General features: G+C 51.1%; 1 long non-coding RNA gene across 1 annotated transcript; it reads right to left on the reverse strand.

Annotated features, from left to right (window-relative positions):
* On the reverse strand, nt 628-6118 carry LOC102172423. The gene is made up of 3 exons (XR_310046.3): nt 5793-6118; nt 2322-2364; nt 628-836 (listed from the first exon to the last, which is right to left on the reverse strand). It is a non-coding gene; the product is annotated as an uncharacterized LOC102172423 (long non-coding RNA).

Here is a 6368-nt window from a genome sequence, read left to right on the forward strand (position 1 = left end):
TGCAGTTGGACCACTGGTTGAGCTACCAAGATCTTCTTACACCTAATGGTCAGGAGCCTCCACAAGACCCTCCACGTATGGTTTGCAGACCTCCCTAGCAAACAAAGGGTTAAGGTGGACTCCAGCCTGGCAAGAGGTTGCACACTTTGACTATCACTCCAGAAGGGTAGGTATGGAAGGAGAGTTAGCTTTACTGAGTCAAGGTCTATTGGTCTAAAAAAAACAACAACAACTGATGGTTTGGGTGAGCTCTATTTTATGACTTCTTAATTAATTAATTTTACAGTAGGTCCTTGTTGGTTATTTTACATAAGCAGGGATCTCCCTGGTGGATTCATGGCTGAGAATCCGCCTTCCCATGCAGGGGACACGGGTTCAGTCCTTGGATGGGGAGCTAAGATTCCACAGGGCAACTAAGCCCATGTGCCACAACTGAAGAGAACCCCCTAAATGCTACAACTAGAGAAAGCCCACATGCCACAACAAAGACCCAAATAATAATAATAATTAATAAATGTAGCAACATGTCTGTTTTGTGACTTTAAGGTCTAAATGAAATGAAGTGAAACCCCCCCCAAAATAATAATAATAAATAAATAAATAGAGCAAAATGTTTATTTTGTGATTTTTAAGGTCTAAATGAAATGAAGTGAAAACCCAAAATCCCTGGGCCAAAAGACCTAAAAGGGAAGCTGTGGGTCTTTCTCAGAAGGAACTGGCTATTTAGTCCCTCAAAGAAGGGGTTTTGTTTGTGGAGGAGAAGCAGAGAGGCGGGCCGTTTCCTTCCATCTCATCAGTCACCTGCGGGCTCCGAGGAAACAGGTCAGGCCTGGCCCCTGGCAGAAGCAAGAGGGGAGGTGGAACAGCTGGCCCGGCAGAGGGTGTTGAGGTCACTGTGCTTCAGGCAGGACGGGGCTGGCAGGCAGCCAGCTAGGGCTGAGGACATCAGGGCACAGACAGCTCTTGTGACTGCGTGGCGTGAAGTGCCAGAGCGCATGGCCAGCCTCGGGGCTGAGTCAGCTGCCCTCGGCCACCTTGCTCACCCTGAGGCTGCTTGTTCAGGGCCAGGCACCCCACCGGGACCCGGCACTCCCGTACAACAAGCCCCCCTCACCGAGACCCCAGCACACCAGCCCCCCAGGCCGACCAGCCTGGGCTACTGCCCATCGCTGTTTCAGTTGGCTCTGATACACCCCCTGTCCCCTAAGTCATCATCTAAGTCCTGAATCCAGGCCCCAAGCAAAGAGGATCTGCTCTCTCGAAGCCTCCGGAGCTGTGTCCACTCACTCCTGCCCTCCCTGTCTGCAGGGGTTGGTGGGGCGGTGGTGGAGAGGGCAGGGGTCTGTTCTGAGGCTGAGCCCATGCAGGTCACCCTCAGTCAGGGCCCTCGTGGCTGGGCTTGCATTTGTGTACAGCGGGGACATCTCTAACAGTGTGAAACTAAGCTGACCCACAGGGGACTGAAAATAAGATATGAGCAGCATCCCCCAGAGACTGACCCATAAAACTGGACACCAGAGGCCCCCAAACATGGGAGCAGTCCCATGGGCACTGCACTTAAGGAGCCAAAAAGAAAAGTACAGTTCTTCAGGGGCCCTTGTTTCCTGAGGTTATGCACCATTCTTTATTCTGTCCTGTATTAATTCATTCAACAAACAAATCTTCCAGCTCTTTTCATGTGCCATAGCTGTTCTTGTAACCTATTACTGTGTAACCGTCCACACCAAGACTTGGTGACAAGGGCTTTTCTGGAGATGACTCAAAACTAGAAGCGAAGCAAGACTGACCGATTTAACTGCATTAGAAACAAAACAAAACAAAAAGACCTCTGTGTGGCAATGAGTACACTCATAAGTCAAATGAAAGACATTTGGGGAAAACATATGCAACTCATGTCACAGAGAAAGAACTAATCTCTCTAATAGAGAAAAGACATTTAAAAACACAGATGGCCCTGAGGTTCATAAAAAAAAAAAATCAAGCCCACTTAAATCAAGAGAGAAATTCTAACTATAAGCGCCCTGCGAAACCATTTCTCTTCTAGCAGATTGACACAAATTCAAAAGCTGGAAACTGGCCTCCTCTGTCAAGGCCACAGGGGAGCAGGCAGGCTTGTCCAGCACAGGTGCAGTGCAGCATGGGACAGTCTGGCAATGTGGAAATCTAGCAACATCGTGGGAAAAGTGGGAGAGATTTGTCCACGTGTACATTAAAAAACAAAAAACCGAGGAATACTAAGAAATTAATACAAGTTTCCTGAATTGAGTGGTAAGAGTGAGTTGGCCAAGAATGGGGTAAAAACAAGATGCCCCACTGCGTACCTTCTTGCGTGTTCCTTCTTTGAACAACAGGAGTGCCTTATCACTGCAAACAAATATGCATAACTTAATGAGACAAAAAATGCACAACGTCAAATTGTATAGGACCTAGCTAAAATCATCTTTTAGAAGTGTAAAGCTTTAGGGGATTTCCCTGGTGGTCCAGTGGTTAAGACACCATGCTTCCACTTTAGGGGGCACAGGTTTGATCCCTGATCAGGGAACTAAGATTCCGAATGCCTTGAGATGCAACTCCCCACACCCACCCACACCCCACTCCCCCCACCCCAAAAAAAAACCGGCTTAAAGCTTTAAATTTGGTGAATAGGATACAAGGATAAAAATTTTTTTAAGTTAAAGCAAGTTGGAACAGAGCAAAACAGGCTTGTTAATAATGGCTGACAACATTTCACAGTGCAACATACTTGCTATTTCCTCATGTATTTAATCATATCTAAATTATAAATCGAGGGTTCTTGTCAGGTTTTTGGTTTTTTAGTGGAACTCTTAAGTTTGGGTATAATTTTAATTCACAGAAAAAGCTGCAGAGATAGTACAGAATTTCTTCTATGTCCTTCACCTAGCTCCCTATGATGTAAACACCTCGAATAACCATGATACAAAGGTAGAAATTAACATTAGGATGTTACTACGAACTAAACCCTAGATTTTAGATTTTTCCAGTTTTTTCCAAGAATGTCCCTTTCCTGTTGCAGGATCCGATCCAGGATACCACACTACATTTAGTGTCAGAGATTGCCTGTATTTCATAAACTTAACCAAGGGAAATTTCCCCTTGCTGATGGGCTAGGAACTCCTGGGAACATTTCTGCCTCTCACTTATTAATACCTTCCTACCTCTCTGGATGTGGACAGCATTCTGAGGAATGTAACCAAGGGAGTAAGGACACAAGACCTTAAGAATTACTCCCTGACTTCCCCAACTCTGGGCTGTTGCTTTTGTGAGTCCAGAGGGACAGGCTGGGAGGAAATGTTCTTTGTAATTCTCAGCCAATTCAATTGGCAGAAGTTGATTGAGCTTCTGCTGTGTCCAAGGGCTCTGGTAGGTGCTAAAGGGGCAAACAGAACTGAGTAAGACCTTTTCCTAATTTTAGAAGCTGATATCTAGGGACTGGACCCAGTTGAGCACAACACCATACAGGGGATGAGAGGTGGTGTACCGGCAGCAAAAACAAGAGATGGGGAGATACATGTCTCACCTGCAAGGACTGAAGAGGGCTTCCTGGAGCAGGTGACTTCCCAACCATGCTTTGAAAGAAGGGTAGGGTTTCAATGGCAAGGCAAAAGGGAAGTGTATTCTGGACCAAACCACAAACAGAGAACCCATAGGCTGGGGTTCCTGCAGCTGGATGTGTGCCCCAAAGGGCAGGGAGACAGGGGACTTCCCTGGTGGTCCAGTGGCTAAGACTCCGGACTCCCAATTAACTCAAGGGGCCTGGATTCAATCCCTGGTCAGGGAATTAGATTCCACATGCTGCAACTAAGAGTCTGCACGCCACAACGCAAAGATCCTGCATGCAGGACGTTCCTGGTGGTCCAGTGGTTAAGAATTGACCCTGCAATGCAGGAGACACCAGTTCGATCCCTGGTCTGGGAAGATCCTACATGTCTCTGGGCAAGAACTGAGCCTGTGTGCCACAACTGGTGAGCCTGAGCTCTGGTACCCAGGAACTGCAACTACTGAGCCCACGTTCTGCAGCTACTAAAGCCCATGAAGCTGGAGCCTGTGCTCCCCAATAAGAGAAGCCTCCACATTACAACTAGAGAGCGGTCCCCACTCTTTGCAACTAGAGCAAGCCCATGCCCAGCAACGAAGACCCAGCACAGTCAAAAAAAAAAAAAAAAAGATCCTGCATGCCACAATTAAGACCCAGCACAGTCAAATAAGTAAACGTTAGAAAGAAGAAGGGAAGACGGGCCTCAGAGACAGTCTCTAGTGCTAGGCGGGAGATCCACCTCTCTCCAGCAGGCAGTGATGCCAAAGGCCAGAGCTGTGGCCATGCAGCAGGGGGAGCTGGTGGCGGCAGGATGTGTGAGTTGGAGCAGGGGGCCTAGCCGAAGGGAGTCCTTGTCTTCTTGGGGTGATGGGCACCCAGCCCAGGGGGTCACTGGAATGGGAGGGGTCAGAGGCAGGCAGTGAAAGGGTGCCGTGGATCCCGGTCAAGATGTGAATGTGAGGATGAGGAAGAGGATGGGGTGGGATGACTGAGGGGAGCCTGACGGACATAGGTGAGGCAGCGGATAAGGTCTGTGAGGGAAGGGCCGACTGGACTGAGGAGTGCAGAGGGGGGCGTGCATGCTCAGTCGCTTCAGTCACATCTGACTCTTCGGGACCCCATGGACTGCAGTCCACCAGGCTCCTCTGTCAATGGGATTCTCCAGGCAAGAATACTGGAGTGGGTTGCCATGCCCTCCAGGGGATCTTCCCGACCCAGGGATCGAACTTGCATCTGCCTGTGTCTCCTGCATTGTGGGCCAATTCTTTACCCACTGAGCCACCTGGACTAACAGAATTTGAGGTCAATGTGCTAGCTAGAGAAGTCCCCACTCAGAGGTCAGGCTGGAGCCTGGTGCCAGGTATAAATACGGCATCATCCATGACAAAGAGGTGGAACCCAGGGCAGTGGAGGAAGGAGCCTCTTCACAGGGGCCATGTCCCTCCCTGTGGCTTCTATACCTCAGGGTCTATGACCCCTGCTTAACTTGTCCAGGAGGCCACAGCATTTCTGGAACTCACGGACACCACCATGCATGTACCCACTGAAAGATGGTCTTGTCAACCCCAGCTCCCAGCTGACCCTCACCACTTAGTAAGGTCCAACCTCCTTAACTCCACACTCGGCCCCATCCTCACGTTTATGCACACTGTCCAGCCACCAATACCTTTCCCTGCACTGTGACTCGCTGCCAGTGTGTCCCCCACCAGCCCTGTCTTCAGAGCCTTGGTCTCTGATCCCCTCCCCCTGACACACACCCACACCCCAGGGAGAATTCACTGGACAGCTCTCTCTCTAGCCCTCAGCTGCCTGGATTCTGGGCTCCAGTTAGGGGCTCTGCTGGGCCATGACCCCTCAGGGTCCTAGGCTTTCCAACTAGCAAATGGTGCTAAGCAAAGAGGAAGTATTTCCCCTTATTTGTCCTAGACCTGTCACTTTCAGAGGTTCAAAAGATGCACTTTTGCACCTTTATTATAGGATTTGGTACCTCAAATATCCCCTTCATGATTTGGAGTTCTTGATCCTCTCCAAGCTCAATGTCATTGTCTATAATCCTCCCTCACCTGGGGGTTCCTCCATGTTCCCAATTTACACATTCATTGGTTCACTGGTACAACCAATATCAAGGCTAGCTCGTGCCAGAGACCTTGAAGACCCCAGGACGCCATGAGAACACAATGGAGGCAGTCCCGCCTTCCAGGAGAATGTTAAACCACTAAATAAAGAGCCTCCTCACCTTTAGCCCTCCAGTGGGGGTCCGTGAGGACCCAGGGGGTGCCCCGATCGCTGGGGCAGCTTCCTGGGCCTTCTCCAGCTCCTGATCCCGCGCAGGGGTAAGGATGGCCATGGGGATTGAGCAAGGGTCTGGTCCCATCGCCCCCGAGTCAGGCAGAGCCGGATCTGTTACCTAAGACACGGCCCCGGGTGCAGCCCAAGATTTTGGAGGTCGTTTGGCCAGAGCCCGCCCCGGCCGCTCTGCTCACAGCTGAGCGCTCAGCCCCCCGTGGGCGCGTACGGGCTCCCCATTGTAAGCACGATCGGGGATCAGGTCTCCACAAGAATCCAGCCAGCCCGCCGGAAGTCCTGCACGTGGGGCGGGGGCGGGGCCGACCATTGGTGGGCGGGGCCGAGGGCGGAATGGGCAGGCCTTTGGTGGGCGGGGACGAAGGCGGGGCGGGAGAACGGAAGCTGGTGGGCGGGGCGGGGCAGGGCAGACAGGACGTTTATTGGCGGGGCCGAGGGCGGGTTTGGGGAAGGGACGACAGCTGGTGGCCGGGCCGGGGCGGGGCTGGGGCCGGGGCGGGGCTGGGGC

Source organism: Capra hircus, chromosome 5 (genome assembly GCF_001704415.2).
Source record: "Capra hircus breed San Clemente chromosome 5, ASM170441v1, whole genome shotgun sequence".
In the NCBI taxonomy this organism is placed as follows: Eukaryota; Metazoa; Chordata; class Mammalia; order Artiodactyla; family Bovidae; genus Capra; species Capra hircus.